The sequence below is a fragment of the Salvia miltiorrhiza genome, chromosome 1, assembly GCF_028751815.1.
Source record: "Salvia miltiorrhiza cultivar Shanhuang (shh) chromosome 1, IMPLAD_Smil_shh, whole genome shotgun sequence".
Lineage (NCBI taxonomy): Eukaryota > Viridiplantae > Streptophyta > Magnoliopsida > Lamiales > Lamiaceae > Salvia > Salvia miltiorrhiza.
Window position 1 is genome coordinate 39,216,119 of NC_080387.1, and position 19,598 is coordinate 39,235,716.

A 19,598-nucleotide genomic window follows, 5' to 3' on the forward strand; every position below is an offset into this window, starting at 1 on the left:
ATTATAATTATATAAGTGAGTATATAGCATTTAAATGAATTAATAGATGTAGATATATCAATAATACGAGTGTTCTGTACTGGTGATCACTCGAAAAGAATTTCAAAGTTAAGCGTGCTTGACACATAGCACAAGCAAGATGGGTGACCCACTGGGAAGTCGGGTCGCCGACTGGGAAGTTCGTCTAAAGTATGCAATACCGTATAAATACGGAAATAAATTGTGGATATACAATATACAATAAAATAAATAAATAAATAAATAAATAAAATAAAATAAAATAAAATAAAATAAAATAAAAAAATAAAATAAAAAACATTACCGTGGGCAAAACGCCGTCGGTAGTTACCGACGGCAATTTCCCCTCGGTAAATACCTGGCCATCCTCCGGCGTGAACCACCGGCCGGCGGTAGATTTTTACCGACGGCGATTCGCCGCCGCTAGTTAGCGGCGGTAATCGCCGTCGGTAGTTTTCCGGCAAGGTCAGCCGGACTCCGGTGGCTCTCTACCGACGGTAAAATAGCCCTCGGTAACTAGCGGCGGTGTCTGCCGCCGCTATTTCTCCGGCTAGGCTCCGCCGTTTAACGGCGACAATTCCGGCGGCATCGCCGCCGTTAACTGCCGACGGCGGATGTTCGCCGCCGTTATTGTCGTTGCCGACGAACCGTTTAGCGGCGGGAGATTGCCGCCGTTATCGCCGCCGGTAACACTATTTACCGGCGGCCGTCTTTTGTTACCGACGGCATTTAGCCGTCGGTAATCAGCGCTTTTTTTGTAGTGAATATTTATGGACTTTTGAAATACAATTTTTTTTTTAAAATAAATTTAAATTGAATACACCCCACGATACGAGAAGCAAAGTTCATGAATTGTCGCCAATCAACTTATTCTTACAACATCAACAAATTAAAGTACTTAGTAATATTACAAGTTTACATATGATTAAATAATTCATTCATCTTGAATCTTCATGCTGTCCAAGAGGCTTTCCAGAAGTCGTTTGCTCAGCATGGTTTCAACATAGTCTATGAATTTCATGGGACGATAAAATGGGCGACCGTCTTGTTCAACCAGCTGCGGCGCCGGCCCAACCACGGCGTCTGGCGCTGCGCCGTTGGCCATGACGACGGAGATCCTCGTCGCCTCGGTGTTCACCACCGCTCTATGCCTCACGCTCTTGTATCTCCCATTGCTCATTATCTGTTAGAATATAAAATAATTGACACACTTATATTTTACATCAAATTCTATTTGTCCTACTCGTGTTGCGCAAGTAAGTTTGAATTTATTAGTTTGTTGTGTTTAGATGAGTAGTGAATTGTAAAAAGATAAAAAATTCTAAAAGTCAAAAATATATTGAACCGAATCAAAATAAAATAGGTCTGATTAATTGTAAAGTTTTCAATTAAAATAAACCTAATTAATTAGTTGTTTTTTTTTTTGTTGAAGAAAAATCAATTTAATTAGTTTGGTTAACAAATTGAACCAATAAAATGAATTTTATTTTTCTGATTTTTTTTTTCTAATAAAACCAAACCATGCTAGAAAAATATCAACCGAACCAAACTGATAAATTTGATCCGATTGTTGAATTTCAATTCTATTTTAATGTGCACCCTAGATGTCTCAGTTTCAGTTTGCACGTTCAAAGTTTTCTTATTTTTTTATTGATAGGCGCCCATAAGTAGGGTTGTAAACGAATCGAATCGAATCGAATATCATAATTTTGTATTCATATTTGAATGCTAACCGAATCGAATATTTATAACCATCATATTTTGTGATGGAAAAATGACTTCAATTTAGAATTTTGATTTTATAAATTGATCGTTTTACTTTTTAAATTGTGAGGAATTACTTAATTTAATGCATGTATGTTATGATTCTTTGCATTTTTCTTTTTAAAAATTGTCAATTATTATATAATATTATAATTCTTTTATCATATAATATAATAATACATATAAATATATAGGTATGTATATAATATTTATGAATATAAAAGTAAATTCATCCAATAAAGTGATGAATCCACCATAAAATTTACAATCTAAGGGTGAAAATTAGTTCATAATTTATTTTAGCCCCTCCACACACACACACACACACACACACACACACACACACATATATATATATATATATATATAGGGGAAGGCTAAAATAAAAATCGAAGTTAGACTATAAAATAAGAACCATTTTCAGCCCTTGGATCATCAAGATCTACGGTTAATTCATCACTTTGTTGGAATAATTCATGGTCCTGAGTTCAAATCCCATAGGTAGCAAAAAATTTAATTTTCGTAATTCATACATTTACACAGCGAATTCATGGGTATTCTACATATAATTCATACATTTTAATTAGTTTATAGTTTATAGTCTAAAAGGAGTTTTCTGAATAGCCCTCCCCTATATATATATATATATATATATATATAATATTTAAATATTTAATCATGTATCTATACGAATATCGAATCGAATCGAATATCATAATTTCATATTTGTATTTGAATAATAATCGAATCCAATCGAATCGAATATTTTCGAATACGAATATCAAAATTTCAAATCGAATATCGAATCGAGGAAAAATATTTGATTCATTTACAACCCTACCGATAAGTGCTATCTTAGTAAATATAAAAAAGAAACAATGTAGTCGGATGACCATAATGAAGATTGAAAATCAAATTTTGGCCTCTAATCTTCACACAAAATCTGACCATTAATTAGGCGGTATGCCTAATATACCCTTTTTACTCGGCCGCTGGGGTGATTGCGCGACCGCTGAAAGCTTATGGGTGAGTTGCGCGCTCGCGGAAAAGCCAGCGCCCGCTGCACGTATGGCACTTATGGCATTAATAGTGCCATAAGTGCCAAGAGGATCATTTTATTGGTTTTATTTTGGATTTCTGTTGGCGCTTATGGCACTAATAGTGCCATAAGTGCCAAAAGGACAATTTTAAGCACTTCCCCGTAGGGTTTATATGTTCCATTTAGGGTTTAAATTATCCATTTAGGGTTTAGATTATCCATTTATGATTTCTTGATTCTATTGCTGTTGTTTCTGTATTTGTGTTGCGCGTATGACACTTATGGCACTATTAGTGCCATAAGTGCCAAAAGGACTGATGAGGAGTAAAATATGCATCAGCGTTGTACACCATGGAAATGCCAGCTTTGGCCTCCAGCTTGCTGGTTTTCAACCTTATCGGGCTCCAACCTTGTTGGTTTCCAGCCTTGTCGGGCTCCAGCCTTGCTGGTTTTCAACCTTGTCGGGCTTCAACCTTGTTGGTTTCCAGCCTTGTCGGGCTCCAGCCTTGCCGGTTCTCAGCCTTGTCGGGCTCCAACCTTGCCGATTTCCAGCCTTGCCGGTTCTCAGCTTTGTCGAGTTCAGCCATATCACTGACTTGGGCCTTATTTCTCTATTTTGTGGGCTTTAGGGTTAGGCCCGAATAATCATCTATATATATTGCTCTTTTACATGGAAAGAGGGGGATTGATTCATTCATTCTTACTACTTCACTTGTAATTGCAAACTCCTCAAAAAATAGTAGAATTACTTGGATGATTTCCGTGGAGGTAGATCTTTAAAGATCGAACCACGTTAAATTCTTGTGTCATCTCATATTTTTATACGTTTTATCTTTGAGTGTTATTTCTTGCATCATCAAAGACCATTTTACTTGGTTTTATTTTGGATTTTCGTTGTCACTAGCGCCAAAAGTGACAACGAAAATCCAAAATAAAACCAAGTAAAATCTTGGCACTTATGGCACTACTTGGTTTTATTTTGGATTTTCGTTGGCACTTTTGGCACTATTAGTACCATAAGTGCCTAACCCGACCCAGCACGCGACCCGCGTGCCTGATCCTACCCGGTCCGCCTCATTAAGGGTAAAAACGTCCGAAATCAATAAAAATGGCCAAATTTTATGTTTTTTCAATGAGTGACCATAAATTGTGTTTTATGCTTCATTTTGGCTACTTCAAAATTTTACTCATATCGAAAACTTACCTCAAGATGATCACCGTTGTTAACAAAGATTGCATTTCTTGGCGAAATGGTATCAAACCACTCTCCATCGTGCTGGATCTGAAGCCCGACGACTCCATTGTGTATGAAAAACGTGAGAAGGCCATAATCGGTATGCGCCGGAATGCCGATGGCCTGATCGGGCTTCGGGCACGGCGGGTAGTAGTTGGCGGCGTACAGCTGATAGCACGACTCCAACCTCAAGCCCCAGGTTCTCCCCGATTGCGTGCATTACTTTTCTGAATACAACCTGGGTTTTTTTTGAGTACTCGCGCAAATTTTCCCTAAACCATATTACATTCATTATGTGGACCCATTCACGAAAAAATTGTCACAGTTTCTTTTTATCTATCCACAAAAAATTTATCATTTCACACAACTTACTCACATTTTAAGTGGACTCTTACTCCACTAACACCTGTATTGACATTTTATTAAAACACGTGTCGTCAGATACGGATGCACACACTTCATTATGGGGGCACATGCCCCCACAATTTTTATTTTATATTTATTAATATATATTTACATCTCAATCCTAAAAAAAAACATTACATCACATGCATAGTGTTGACTACGAGCCAATCATGTAACTTGTAAGTTTAAATTGCTATAAACTTGAAATATTATGTAGTATTTTTTATTTTATTTTTAACATATTTTATATCTATATATAGTTATTTTGTGTTCCCATAACAAAAAAAGTTTTGGATCCGTCCCTACATGTCGTTCACAATGTGAGAATTTTTTTATAGACGGAAATAATATTAATTATTTTTATATATACGAGTGAAGTGCATGTTAATTCCACAGTAATAACGTTTGGTACCCGAGAGATTGAGGGTGGGGAGGGCAGTTGAAGTCGGGGTTGACATACGACTTGATGAAATCCCGCCATAGATGAATCCTTTGGTCGTCCATGTTGACGATGGTGCCGCTGCCGCACTTGATGGGGTCCGACACGCTCTTGGCCTCGTAGCGCCGCTTCTCCTCATCCGGCAGTTGGAAGAACTCTACGCTCGCCGCGATTGTCGCCTTGAGGAGAATTTCTGGGATCCCGTGGTTCACCAACTGCAATATAATGTGTCAGAAACAGCTTGGAATAAAAGGGAAAACTAATTTGCTGACGATGAAGAAGCCCCATTCCCGGCAGGCGTTGTCGAGGTCGCGGAGGGTTCGGGAGCGTTGGTGGCGATCGGAGGAGTCAAGGAGGGAGAAGTCGATGATGGGAAGCGAATCAGAATGCGAGCCTTAATTTCGAATGTGAACTCGGATGGAACGGATTTGAGAGTGGAAGACTCTACTAGGGCTTTCACGAATGAGTTTTGTGCTACGTCGGCCATTGTCTTCTCTCTTGAGCTAATTCTGTGTGTGTTCTTGTGGAAGGGAAGTGGTGAGTATTTATAGGAAGAGTGGCGAGAACCCGTTTTTTGAAAGGGCTAGGCCAGCCATGCATTGCCACACAGGAATGAGATTCAGTGTACCACACTTTATGTCCCACTTTCAATTTTATTTATTTTCTTATATATTTTTTCTTCAATTTCAACTTTATATGCTTTAGTTTAATTTTGTGATTATTAATTAGGGTTTATTCCATCAATCTAGGGTATATAATTATTTTTTATCATTTAATTTCACTTTTATTAGTTAATAATAGGTTAATAAATTCAAAGTCATGGTATATACTTTTTAAAAATTTTAATTTTTTAAAATAAAAATTAAATATAATTCATAGTATCATAATAAATTTTATTTTTATAAAAAATATTTTTAAAATAATAGATATAAGAATGGGACACAGTGGCACACATAAAATTGTGGGACACTGGATCTCATCCCTGCCACACATACATAATTATTAAATTACTATATATACTAGATCCTACAAAAGATTTCCTTTGATTTTCATTTGTTAATTTTAGTGGGTTTATATTTACCAACCTCTTCGATCAGACCAAGTTTGCTTAGAATGGTTATCATGACATAATGAATCCTACTTTGAATTTTGTTATACTAAAAGTTGAAGCTCAAAAAAACTTGTATACTCTCTAATCTATATATTATATAAATAACCACTTTAATAGCATCCAATTTACCGTCATCTTTCTAACAGAATATTCTTAATATTTAACTGTTGTTTATTTATGTAATTTAAAAAGACGTGCTTTACTTCTACTTAAGTTTAAGATCATCATGCATCCATTTATCAGTTAACTTAAACCCATTATCCCAAATTTTAGTAACTGCAATTCTCTCTCTCTCGACGAAACGCAACGCAACGCAGCTGCGTCTCGCCGCTTTTCAGCAAGCTATAACCTTTGCCATTTTCCGCCATTCCTCTCGCCTCTGTTACCTTTCATCCACAACAGGACATCAGGAAAGTCGTCGCAGTTAACTCTGCTTTTTTATCTATTTTCACCAGCCACATCATAGAGTCGCGACGTCACGGGTGACCACTGTAGCAGTCCAACGCCTTGCAGAGCTATTTGACCGGTGATGTCCGGCAAAAAAAGCCACCACTCCCTCCCCAGTCAATCAATACAGAAACTAACATCTCCATCTCTTATTTATTTTATTTTTTTCTATTTTGGTCTCTTTATATTCTTAAATAATTTCTTAATTTTTCTGAAATGGGTTTTGATGTGTGTTTATAGGTGAAGTTTGGAGGTTATACAGAAGCTTATGAATTTTGGTATGGTTTTGAGGTTTCTCTATTTTTTTATTTGGTCTCTAAATATATCATCCACTGACAAATCCAATTTTAACAACTATCACATCTTTTAATCTTCTCTATATATCTTAATCTCTCTAAAAAAAAATTCATCAGCCATTATGTTTGTTTGGACGGCAGATTGAATAGAATCTTCCTAATGTTTATTTTCATCATTTTCACAGCAGAAAACTATAATTTTTGGTGATTGCCCGAATGTGTTCAACAATTGTGATAACAAAACCCAAGGTATTGTTGTAAGCAAGGGATGGTCAATTTTGTACGGATCATGTTTGTTTCTACAATAAATATGCTTAATGATAGTAGTTTATTTAATTACCCACAAAATGGTGCAATGGTGACATGTTTCTCATATTTTTTCAGTTTTCATGCATTTGATTTTGCTTACATGTTTATGATTATGTTTAGTGGTATAATTTAATCGTGGAATCACTCAAAAGCAGGATCCTTAACCACACACAAGCAAGATGGTGAATAAATCAGATTGGTTCTTAAGAATGAACTTGCTCAAATGGTCTTGCATAGCAACAAGGAGGAACAATAGCACAAAGCTGAAAAAGAGATTCGCAGCATGGTAGAGCCTTTGATGTCACATTTGTGATGCCTAATTAAAAAATGAGATATCTCCCTCAAACAAAATAATGGTGCTTGTGCAGGTCCAAGAAGAGCTATTTTGAAAAGAAAAACAATGCTTTTGGAGTGGGTTATAAAGACAACATGGAACTGCAAGAGTTGAGTATATATGTTTTAAGTTTTGTCTGTTGTTTATCAGCATGTTGATCACTGAATTGGAAAACAGAACCTGCCCCTCTGGCCTATATCATGCATTAGTTGAAGTCTTTTAACACATTATCAGATTCAATTTACATAAGTGTAATATCCCAAATTTTCTTCTCCATTTTATAAATTTAAGATTTTCTCTCTTACTTATGACAAATTAATTGTAGAAGTAGGCCACTAATATTCAATCTCCGGACATCATAGCGAGAAAGGTGATGCTTATTACAAATTGCTTGTGGAAAATGGGAAAACAAAATGTTGATTTGAAAGATGAATTTGCTGAAGCAGTAGTTTTCAAAATTGGAAGTCTACATGTCTCAACTCCCTCTTGACATCCAAACCAGAAGGCAACCTGCACTGCTACACAGGGCATGGAAGGAGAGAAAAAGTGTTTCCTGTGTTTCCAGTCTGAGAGATAATAACTTGAAAATGTCTTATTCTGTTTCCTGAAGTCGAATCTGATCCTCATAAGTGAGAAGCTTCCGTGGATGCTGTGGACATTGCTAAATGCATGATTGCCTGTGCCATATGTTGGCGCAGTTTGGATTCCGCGTGGCAAAAGAGTAGTTCAAACAGATCAGTTGCAGGCCATTTGGTGCTAGTACCCGTGATAGGTTCTCTAGAGCTCTAACGACTACTGATTTAACCTCTATATCATTAAGCTCAAGCATCTGAAGAAGAGCCTTTAGTGCTCCGCCTCTAGAAAGATATTGCTTGTCGTGATCAGTCAGCTCAAGATCGGCTAATGTATCTACCAATGATTTCTTGTATGGCCACAGAAGGTCCTGCATGTGCATCAAAATTTATCATAGCAAGATTTGACTCTTAGCTCGGAAAATCTACCTATACCTAGGACTAGTGTGGATTCTTCGATCAGCTTGGGCACAAAACCTATAAATTTATGATACCCGCTATTATCTGAGGCCTCGATGGATTTTGAGAGCAAGCCACCCCAGTATATAGCACACTACTGTCTTCTTGTCCCTCCATTCTAAGCAATGAGTTCATAGGCAAACCCAAGACAGTCTCACTTCCCATAGTATTCAATCTACGGATGCTGCGCTTGCCAACCATCTCACTAAATAGAACGAAGAGGTTCAGTAGTCATCTAAGATATTTCCCGATTGACTCTAACTCATCCTCCGGCTAGAGAGTGAACCATCGAAATGGGGCACGATCGTATTAGAGTAGTGTAGCTGGGGGTTTGGGGGTTCCCCCCAACCCAAAAGCTAGTAAGAAAAGAAACTCCTAACTCCTATTCGATTAAATATAGGAAATATAGACTTTTAAGTCTTTCTTTTCTTCTTCTTATCTCTCACTTTTTTGTAGCTGGTAGCACGACACATTTGAAGATTTACCTTCAAAAAGAATGATGCAATAGAGGCCTAAGGAATTTCATCCTTGCCCATCCGCACGACGTTCTGATCAAGAAAAGCAAGACTGTCCATAAGCTCTTGGGCGTATTTTGAAGCTTGAGCATCATCATTGTTTGCTAAGCTTTATGTGTCAATTTTTGTGTCAACCCCTGCTTGTGATAATTTAATTTTTTCTTGTGCTTTCAACATCAATTTGTTCCTCGGTAGATAATGTATTGTGCTTGCTTTTAATATATTTCTGGCTTTTTACATTTCAGATCTTTTTGTTTAAGTCATGCTATGCAATGCAACTATTTCTAAATTCTTAAATATGCACCATGAATATGTGATTTATTGGGTATTTTTGTAAAGCTCCATTATCCTTGATGGTCATAATGATACTATTGACAAAAAATAAAAATAAAAAAATTGTACGTTATATGCAAAATAAGAGAGAGTTATATAAAGTAAAGGTTTTATTGGAAGATACTTGGGCGTCTTTTGGTGGAAGTGGTAGTATATGATGTTGCCAAAAAGTAATAATAATAATAATAATAATTATTATTATTATTATTATTATTATTATTATTATTATTATTATTATTATTATTATTATTATTATTATTATTATTATTATTCATTAAATTAATATTACACTCATTAAGTTTATAATAATATTGTTATTATACATTATTTTGAATCAAATACTAATATTTAAATTAATATACTTTTTGTTACTAATTAATCTAACTCATAAATAATGATATTTTGACATTTTTATATAATTTAAATTTTTTATTATTATTATTATACAATAACTCATAAATAATATACTTAATCCACCAGTTTCTCTCTCCGTTAACTACATCACTTTTAATTATTGAAAATAAAAAATAAAACCTGCTCCTAGAAGCCTCACATAAGTCACAATCAATGAATCACCCTATCCTCAGTGGAGGTCCCATTAGAATTTGACAAACTGGTTTTTTACTACTTCTTGTGTTGACTTAAAGAAAAAGTTAAATATATGGCTCATCTCCATCGGTAGATTATATAGCTTGATGCCATAATATTCCACCGTTCTTTGGATCTCCCGCAAATTGACGTTGTCGGAAGAGTTTGGCTCGATCTTTTGATAGCTTGGGTAAGCTACTCCTGCTTTGTCCTTCGGTTCCATCAAGTATGTAGTTGATGGAGGTTGGCTCTGGCTCGTTCATTTACCGATTTAGCTTCGGCAATTTCCAGTAGGGCATCAAGATATCCCCATATGTTCGTAATAATCTCACGAACAGTCTCCTCTTCCTCGGTAATGTGAACCGCTAGGGTTCGCCAATACACTCGTAATTCGCCTAATAGGCGACTGTTTTCTCTTTTCAAATATTGGAGAGAGATCCTGTATACAAGACATCTTGGACACTCGTCCGGATCCATAAAATTCAAATGGAGTCTCCTCCCACATTGATTATTTATAAAATAAATTAAATATAATATAATTCCTCTATAAAAACCCGCTCTGATGCCATTTTAAGGATCTTTTTATCAACGTTAAAATTCTGAATTTTTAAAGAAATATTTGGGCTTTTCTATACATAGATATAAACTTAGGGGTTCTTGTGTAATTAGATTATTGTGGGGTTTGGTCCACCTTGCCATGTGGCATGATTTTAGAAGACATCCTTGGAGAGGAGGTAGGCGGGGTATCATTTTCCGGCTTTGTCTACCCTACATCGCCACATTCTACGCACTACCGCTGGGATGATGACACCTGGATACTCATTTTCCCTAATTTCAAAGAATTTCGATTTTGACCCTCTCAATAGTCTTTATTTACATAATCAACCCCTTACTATACTAAAAGAACACATAAATTTTTTTTTTCTCTGAAAATTTTCTATAATTGATAAAATTCATTGCATCCCCGCGCTTCGCCTAAAATGGTATCAGAGCGGGTTTTAATTGAGGAATTATATTATATTTAATTTATTTTATGATTAACCTTTGGGATTAACCTATGTGGGAGGAGACTCCATAAGAATTGGAATGGATCCGGACGAATGTCCGAGATGTCTTGTATACAGGGTATCTTTCCAAATTTTGGAAAGAGAAGCTAGTCACCTAATGGGTGAATTGAGATGGTGTTGGCGAGCACTTATGCTCAACATTACCATGGACGAGGAGACTGTTCGCGAAATCATTACGAACATCCAGGGGCATCTCGATGCCTTACTAGAGAATGCCGAGGCCAAATCGGCAAACAGACGAGCCAGGGACAACCTCCATCAATACCACATTTGATGGAACCAAAGGAAAAGGCGGGAGTAGCTTATCCAAGCTACCACAAGATCGAGCCGAACTCTTCCGACAACGTCAACTTGCCGGAGATTCAGAAAACGGTGGAATATTATGGCGTCAAGCTGTATGAACTACCGATGGAGATGAGCAAAATATCACTCAAACAAGAGGAAATACTAACCCTCTTGCGTGATATCTAGAAAAGAGTGGAGGACATCGAAAGGCGAAAACCATGTTCAGGAAAAATTCGGAATAAATGGTCCAAAGACCCGACGTATCCACTACCACTCGATGCAGCACCCAAGGAGTTGCAGCCGGAGGACATAATCCGAATCATGAAAGGAAAATGAATAACCTTGATCGAATCGGATTAGAAGATCTACAAGAGTTAGCAGAATCTTTTGCTAACCTCAATATGGTTGATCTAAAGATGAACCAAGGAGGAGAGGTGCCCACAGCGGAGCATCAACAAGCAGAGTCGTCAAAGAGAGATGGGGCTCAAGAATATTCGAGCCAATATCAACGAACCAGACGACGCAGGCCTCAGATGCGGGATACTCCTGTAGGAAAGGCCACACTGGAACCAATCCATCCATACAGATTGATTCTCAACCTCGATGAAGCCAGTTTCAAAGATTGGGAAGGACTCATCGACGAATGGGCTTCAGCAATGAAGATCGTGATTGCCACGATAGAATATGATAAAGAAGAATTTTTCAAAATCTTCGAGGCAAGTTTTGCAGGCATGGCAAAACAATTCTGGGATAGAGCCGAACCCAAGGGGAAGAATGATCTATTTACCAAAACATCAGTTTCCGAAATCCTTGAGTTGGCTACCAAGCAGATTAAAATCCATTTTCTTGGAATGGATTTTTTCGAAGGATCAACAGAGGAGAAGCGTAAGAAATATCAACAGGCACTTTACAATCTAAGATTGGTGGTGCTGGAGCTAAAAGCTCTCGATGAATTTCTGCGCCTGTACACCCTATATGTCCATATGGGGGTAGTTGATGATCAAACCGCCAAGGACCTCTTTTTCACAAAGTTTCCAAGTCCATGGAGGGAAATGCTCATCAACGAGTACGTGTCACCAGGAGAATATCCACTTGATAGTGCGTCAAGAAGGATGTCATATGTTCACAGGAAGCTGTCCGAATGGTGCCAGAAGGCGGCGGACCAGAGGAATCTCAAGAGATTGAGGAGACTCAACAAGAAATCTCCATTGATGTGCGACAACATTGATCTTCCAACAGAGATTGGAGCTGAGTTGTTGTATCAACGGAGGAGCAGAAAGAAACATGGGTACCAACCATATGAAAAAAGATCAAGGAGGAGTTCTTGGAAGCCAAGAACTATGTGGACCAGACAGAAGGCACGCTCCTACAAATCAGGCCAACGGAGCGGACCATCCAGGAATCGATTCTCATCCCAAAAGAGAATCCCGGCGAGAAAAACTTTCAGGCGTACCCAAGCCAAAGCAAATGAAAGTTTCAAAGACTGCAACTGCTGGACATGCGGTGAAAAGGGGCATATCTCTACCAATTGCCCAGACAACGAGAGAAGAGGAATAAAGAAATTCGAATCCACACAGGATATCGAGGACGCCCTCTACTACCAGAAATTGATACCCGTGTATCAATTTGAAGATATATCATCTGACGAGAGTATATATGAGCAAGAAGAAGTCTTTAGCTCTGAAGATTCAGAGATGACCAATGGATCAACCGGAGACGAGTCAGACTAAAGAAGAAAACGAGGTTTTCCACACTCAGACAGAGGATCAGAGGGGTTTTACAAGCCATTTTCTGATTCCACAAGAAGAGGTGGTGAAAAAGCTCGTGAAAAAACTCAAGAAGGAAACCGATGAGGTACAAACTTACCAAGGGTTTTCTAGTGGAAGAATGAATCAAGTTTTACACAGCTTGAGTCCATTCAAAAGGAGGCATCATGTCTATTTCGGCGTTACCAGTCGAGAATTGGCGCTTCCAATCGAGATTACAAGTAATCAGGTGGAGATCCAACTTGTTCCAGCTGAAATATACGGCGGGATCTCAAAAGAATGAAGCCAGAAGTCGCTAGTACGATAAATGGATTCATATTGGAGCAATTCAGTTGGTAATCAAATCTGCCCTCTCACCCGGGACAGATCAACCGATTGATGTTGCACTTTGCGACAAGAGGATTAGAGATGCCAAAGATGCAGTCCTGGGAGCTTTCTCAGGCAATCTCTATGCCAAGAAGATTATGACCGAGTTTCACCCACAAATCGCTTATAATCTACAGGATTCATCCTTCAGCCGAACCCTGACACTCTATCAGGACTACAAGAAGAAGGAGCTCATGAAATGGGGGAATAGACCATACTCGCTTACTTATCAAGTATCATATGCTCTATCAAATTCCCATCACACGAAATTATTTCTGGGAAAAGAATTTATTGAAATTCCAAAAATATTCAAAGAAGTAGCCAAGGCAGTCAATCCAAATCGAGTGGAGATTCCAAGGCTATCAGGGAAATCGATATCGAAATAGGAGACAAGCAGGTGCTAAGCCACAATCAGAGTCTCAGATTGGGAGCACCAAGGCTATCATTCCAGGGAAATAGGCTAACTTCTGGGCCTATAACAAGGAGTTTCTCTCATTCATATGAGAGAAGGGCAATTCAGGAAACACCAGGTCCGGACATACGAGTCAATCTCAAATGTCCCGAAGGATGGAGAAGGGTTTCCACAAGATTTGATACAAATAGCAGGGAAAACCAGTTTCCTTGTAGCACGTTGTATTATTTGACAAATCCAGAAAGCAACCGATATATCGAAATGCTGGAGGTCGGAGGCTTTGAAATCCAAGTCGAAAGCCAAACCGGACAAGAAACTGACGTCCTGATCTTAGGACGAGATTTCCTTGACAAATACCAGCCATGGTCATGGAAAGCAGGAGGAATGGAGATCACAATCGGACGCAAAAGATTGATGATCCAATGACAAGTCCATTCTCGATATACATCTATGTTGGGATGTTATACGAGAAATTTAAAGCAGAATATTTTGCTGCTTATGTGGATTCAGGAGCAGGAATCTGTACAGCAAAGCGAGGAGTCTTTCCAGCAGAAGTTGAAGAAGAACTGCCTCGAATTGCGGGAAGGAATTTCTCCAAAAAGATTTTGCTCCTATCAAAGGGAGTAAAACAGACGGAAATATTGATCGGAGGTGCAGGACAGACACCTTGGTACAAGGTCAAGACTCCACCGATATATTTCCATGATACCGGAGCAGATATATTATTCGGCAATAATTTTCTGCAAACTTTCAAGCGGTACACACAGGACAATGAAGCCAGGAGGCTGGTGTTCACAACCAATTGTGACCACAAGATCATTGTGCAGAGGCTCAATGGAGCTTTTAATCGCTCAATGCCATTAAAATTCCGCAGCAAGCGTGGTGATGATGGCAGACTCCGACGACCACAAATGAAGGATCAACGGAGATTCGGAGAAGTTTTGCTCAAATGCAGAACCGAGGGATTCCCAGATCTCTCCGAGGAAGAAATTCAAATCCTCAAAGTCTCTCTGATATTACACAAAGATATCAAGGAAGAAGAACAGGTGTCCATAACCGACGTCAAACGGAGAATCCAGAAGTGTTACCACGAGGATCCTCTGGTATGGTGGGACAAGAACCAGCTCGAAGCTACCTTGGAAGTTAAAACTGGAAAGGAGCATGATTTTGTTAGATTCAGACCTATCCTGATGAACATGCAAGATCAACAGGATATGGGGAGTATAAGCAAGGAACACCTTGATTTGAAGCTGATCGAAGAAGGAAGATCACCCTACAGTAGTAGTCCTGGATTTCTGGTGAGGAATCATGGGGAGATCAAGCGAGGAAAACCAAGATTGGTCATTAATTATAAAGGAATTAATGATATTCTTGAGTTTGACGGATATTTCATCCCAAGCAGAGAACACCTTATCAACTGCATCAGAAGTGCAAAGGTATTCTCAAAGTTCGATTGCAAATCAGGATTTTACCAGATTCGCATGGAGGAAAGGAGTAAGAAGTTCACAGCCTTCTCAACTCCACAAGGACATTATGTCTGGAATGTCATGCCAATGGGGTTAGCCAACGCGCCTCAGATATTCTAAAGAAAAATGGATAATCTCTTCAAGGATTATTCTTCGTTCATGTTTGTTTATATTGATGACATTCTTATTGCGTCAAAGAACATTCATGAACATGTCAGGCATCTGGAAATCTTTGCGGATGTTTGTCAACAAGAAGGATTAGTGCTGTCTGAAAAGAAGGCAGTCGTGGCCACCCAGAAGATGGAGTTCCTGGGGATTGAGATCGATGAAACTGGAATAATTCTACAAGATCATATTGTGGAAAAGGTCCAGAATTTCCCGGAGGATCTCAAGGAAAAGAAGCAGCTCCAAAGTTTTCTCGGAGTTGTCAAATTTGCAGGGATGTTTATCAAAAACCTTGCAGAACACAGAAAGATCTTCAGTCCATTACTGAAGAAAGATGTTCCATTCATATGGAAGAAGGAGCATCGGGAGGGTATGAAGAAGTTGAAGGAGATTTGCAAAACTCTCCCAAAACTTTCAATACCACAAGACGAGGATGACTTGGTCCTCTACACCGACGCGAGTGATTCCTGGTGGGCAGTAGTGCTCACAAAAATCACCCCTTATGGAGAAGAACCTTGCAGATACTGTAGCGGTCTTTTCTCCGACAACGAGGCTGTGCGATGGCACATTAACGAGAAAGAATTTTATGCAGTCAGAAAGGCGTTCAAAAAGTGGCTGCTATTCTTACTTGCTAAGAAATTCGTTTTGAAAGTTGATAACACTAACGTTAAAGCTTTCTTAACAAAAAAGATAGAATCTAAACCTGAAAAGGCTAGATTACTAAGATGGCAAGCAGAATGCCAATATTATGAATTTGATATTGTCATTTTGAAATCTGATGAAAATGTTCTTGCAGATTTCTTAACAAGGGATGGAGCCAACTGAGGTTGACTCTATCATCGAGAACCAGAGGCAGCTCCTGGACAACCTGGAGATGCTACAACAAGAATGACAAGAGTGTTTACTCCATGCCAAACAAGCGGGAAGGATACAATCGGATGATGAATCCAAAGTAACCAATTACATACGAGTATGTCTCAAGAAGATGTTAAATCTTAATGAGGCAACCCACAAGCCGCTCCTGCGCGGGATCATGGCTCCCACGATCAAAGCAGCCCTTACCGTACAGGCCGGATTACCTGTAGCAGGGGATTCAAATACCCTAGCACAAGTTCTGAGGCTAAGGTGTCAAAACCGGATCCTCGAGAAAAAGATGTTGTTAAGGCTTCACAGCCCGAACCAACATGTCAACCCTCCACCTCTGGGGTAAAAGAGGGAGAGATCAGTCTTAGGCCATTGACGGGCAAATCTAAGATTGATATTAACATTATTAAAATTTCTCTTATTTGGCAGATGTACCAATCCAGACGGGAGAAACTCAATACCAGAAAGGGACTCAATCCGAACTATTGCCGGGTTGATATCAAAGAAAAATATCCTCATGTTTGGATGACCACCGGAGCCAATCCGCAGGAGGTTAAGGAATGGTATGAATTTGGGGCGTTAGCCTCAGTTTATACTATTTCGCCAGCATTCAACGAAATCAAAGGTCTACCAAGGTGGATCAAAGAAACAGTTTATGATGCTTGGTCGAACAATCCGTCTCAAAACAGAGGAGACATCCTGGAGCTATATTTTCTCAGTGCAGCTCCAGAACCAGCAGGCAAAGGGAATCACGAAGCTTTCCATTTCATTAAGCTTCGGAGACCCGACACGGAGGCCTTAAACAGAATTAAGGCACCAGATCACGAGATCTCCATCGTCACTACTTTTACGGAGGATCAAATCTCCATAAGGCGTGCTTGGGGACTATGGGTCTGTCTCACAGAGATAGACAAAGTAAAGTACCAATTCAAGTTCTCTCATAATGCAGGACTTGGATCTTTCTTGTTAAATTCTATGACAGGAAAAACTACAAGCTTCGCAGAGAAGGCCTTCGAAGGAAAAAGGCAGACTCTCTGGCGAAACAAGGTGGCAGGAAGCAAAGAAACCCGCCACAAGTTCTGCAACATGGCTCATTTAGGCCATTGGGTAGATCATATCTGCGCAGAGTGTCCTACGCAGAAGGAACCAGAATTCGGCAAAGGCTTTTTTCCAAAGCCTAACAAGAAGAAGTTCCGGTCCGATGAGTATGAGGAGCACAAGACTCCACATGGACGAGCACCTCGGGCACCAAAAAAGTAAAAGGTCCGACAAAGAAAAGGGAGTCATGTGACTCAGGACAGGAGGACCACCCACTAAAAGAGAAACGACGAAAGTGGATGGATAATACTGCAGGCCAATTACCCACTGACCAAAGTGGGTAATTCTATATAAGCTCCACTCATCAAAAGAAGACAAAGGATGGTGGAAAAGTTGTAGGCTAGCCCCTCATAGCATTATCAATGAAATAATGGAGTATGGGACCAAGAAAGCACCACTCACCGAAAGCAGGGAACAAAGTTGAGTGGATGGAAAAGTAGCTGGACCTAACCAACCATTATCACAAAAAGATAAAGGAAGGTGCAGCATGTGAAGGCACTAACTAGTGTCGGCAATCATGGCCGACAAAAGAAGGTAACCGTCACCATCCAATGCCACGAAGAAGGAATCCAATGCCAACTACCAAAACAATTATGGAGGGGATCAAACCTCTATATAAACCCGAGCTCTGAAGAGAAGAGACATTGGAAAATTTTCACAACCTTACTCACACCACACACTCTCTTCAGAAAACTATCTTTGTATTTTAAATTTTGTTTTCAAAGTTTTTCAATTCTAGTTTTAGTTTCTTTTTATTTTATGTATACAAGAATTAGCTACTATGAGTAGCTAAACAAGTTAGTCTCCTCCCTTAGGGAGATTATTATGAAATAAAATAAGTATTTTATAATTCCTCTTTTAACGTTTTTTTTAGCCCAATTTTCGGTTGAGTAAAAATATTTTCTTTTCATTTATCAACAAAAGTATTCGACGTCGGAACACAGTGAAGGAAGAAGGTTGCAACCATCTCTTGCGAGTGCGTGGTTGGACGAGAGCCTGGAGGGCGGAAGGTCCGTAAAACGCAACGAGAACTGACTCCTGAAGGTGACCATTCGGCGGAAGGTATAATGTTGATTTATGTTTAGATTTATTTTGAAGTGTTACGAAAGCATGTTGGGCCATATTTTGTTAAATTGCATGATTTTATAATTATAGAAAAATGATGAAAGATTTTTCTGTCCATATTGAAACTTGTGAGGGGCTGTTGATGTTTATAATCTACTATGAGGGGTTAATTTGATATTTCATGATATTGAGGAAAATGGGTATCCACTTGTCATCATCCTAGCAGTAGTGGGTAGAAAACACCCGATGTAGGATAGACAGAGCCTCATTTTCCGTTGGTGTGTCCGTCAGTCATATCATTGTTGAATTAAAAACGTTGAACAATTATTCATTCAACTTAGAAATGTCAAGTTTTTGCTATAATCATTACTTTTGCTGACCATTCATTTCTAACTAAATCCATTTTCAAGCCACATTTCATTTTGTATTTCGCTAGTTATTAGATTATTAGGAGCTGATTGGTATAGTGGAATGAAATGATGGTGGAATGGAATAATATAAGATGTTTTAAGTTTTTTATTTTGTTTCACAATATAACATTTTCTCTTCAATTAAGATTAACTGGTATGTGCCCGCTCGTGCGATGCACGACTATCATTGAAATTGAACAATAGCTTAAATAAATAAATATTAAATAATATATATAGGGGAGGGCTAGAATAAAAATACTCTTAAGTGTATAAAATATAAATCATTTTCAGCCCTTAGATCATCAAGATCTACGGTTGATTTGTAACCCTTTTGGATGAATTTGTGGTCCTGGGTTCGAATCCCAAAGGTAGCAAAAATTTATTTTTCACAATTCGTAACCATGTTGGATGAATTCGTAACCCTGGTGAATAAAATTCATACATTAAAAAATATTTATATTTATATTTTAAAAAGTGTTTTTACTGTAGCCCTACCCTTTATATATATATATATATATATATATATATATATATATAAGTAAATATAAACATATATGATCTCAATAAAAATCAAATTATCCACAATATAATCTCAATAAAAATATCAATCTGAAAACATTCGAATTTTCAATTTTTGAAATAGCAATTAACTGATTTAATTGATAATGTGTATAAATATATAAAGTATGAAATATCAAAAGGAAGTATATATAGATGATAATGAGTATCATTATGGATCATATAATATTCTAAGATGTACAAAAGTATTTA

General features: G+C 38.2%; 1 long non-coding RNA gene and 1 pseudogene across 1 annotated transcript; one reads left to right on the forward strand and one right to left on the reverse strand.

Annotated features, from left to right (window-relative positions):
• Nucleotides 1-841: 841 nt before the first annotated feature.
• On the reverse strand, nucleotides 842-5,386 carry LOC131007966 (2-oxoglutarate-dependent dioxygenase 19-like; annotated as a pseudogene).
• Nucleotides 5,387-6,284: 898 nt separating this feature from the next.
• On the forward strand, nucleotides 6,285-7,743 carry LOC131014841 (uncharacterized). Its single transcript, XR_009098336.1, has 4 exons — nucleotides 6,285-6,735; nucleotides 6,939-7,002; nucleotides 7,218-7,348; nucleotides 7,431-7,743. It is a non-coding gene; the product is annotated as an uncharacterized LOC131014841 (long non-coding RNA).
• The last annotated feature ends 11,855 nt before the right edge of the window (nucleotides 7,744-19,598 follow it).